Here is a 1,068-nt window from a genome sequence, read left to right on the forward strand (position 1 = left end):
GCTTGAGGTATTCGGCCAATCACAACGCACTGGATAGCTGGCCAATCACAGCATACCTCGCTTTATCAGACCGATGAGCTTTGTAAAAATCTATGCGTTTCAGAAAGGCGGGGCATAGAGGAGAAACAATAATGTACAGTATGTGGAAAATGTGTTTTTTGAAACTTAAACCGCATAAACATTTCATTACACCAAATACACAAAATAATGTTCTTTTTATCAGCATCATATGACCCCTTTAAGATACAACAAATGAAGAGAATGACAGATAGCAGGCCATTTTAGCAAGAGACTTTATCAGGGCATATCAGATCCATCACTAGAAGAATACAAGCAAAATAAACAAGGTTATTCATCCACTAATGCGTTGTTTGAAATGCCCATAAAAACAATGTAACTATTTCAGTAAAATCTCAGAGGAGCAATTTCAGAATTTTATTGTACAGACCTTTTATGAAAGCTTTCCAACCACCACAACAGCCACGCCAAGAGTCTGCTAAAACAGTGCAAAACTTACTAACCGCTAGCCAACAGCTGCTACTGTGCTACAAAACAGCCAGTCAACAAGTTAGCATGGACAGAGAGACTCTGTCTCATGTTCTGCTAGCTGCCAACTCTTTTTTGAGATACGCCAACAATGTGCAAAAGCAACTGATACTTTTTGGAGTATTCACTGCCTCTCTGTAACACCGAAAGCTGTCAGTTAGCTTAGCATTGCAGTCCTCTGAGAGTAACAGTTCTAGCAGGTCATCAATTCAACTGAAAGTGCTGAGGTTTTCAGGTCAGAGTGCAAGTCTGCACAACAGGATGTCTTTCTAAAGATGGCTGTGTGACATCAGCACACTTAGAGCTTTGCTACCTTGCTTTCTAGTGGCTATAATAGCATTTTAACCAAAATAGAACCTAATACGTAACTGATTTGATGCACTCTATATAGGCAGCAACTACAAAAAGACATATTTTAATTTCACATATTTCATATGTGAAATATTTAAGAAACTCGACACATAAAAATACAAGGCAAATGGAAAAAATTTATACTTTTCAGTTCTGAATGACATTATATAT

At 37.7% G+C, this 1,068-nt stretch overlaps 1 protein-coding gene across 6 annotated transcripts in view; it reads right to left on the minus strand.

The window, feature by feature from the left end:
- LOC107738196 (serine/threonine-protein kinase PAK 2-like) overlaps positions 1 to 1,068 on the minus strand; it is a 16,100-nt gene that overhangs the window by 6,985 nt on the left and 8,047 nt on the right. The gene's annotated exons all lie outside the window — the stretch shown is intronic.

Source organism: Sinocyclocheilus rhinocerous, unplaced genomic scaffold (genome assembly GCF_001515625.1).
Source record: "Sinocyclocheilus rhinocerous isolate Xijiao unplaced genomic scaffold, SAMN03320098_v1.1 scaffold254, whole genome shotgun sequence".
Taxonomy (NCBI): Eukaryota; Metazoa; Chordata; class Actinopteri; order Cypriniformes; family Cyprinidae; genus Sinocyclocheilus; species Sinocyclocheilus rhinocerous.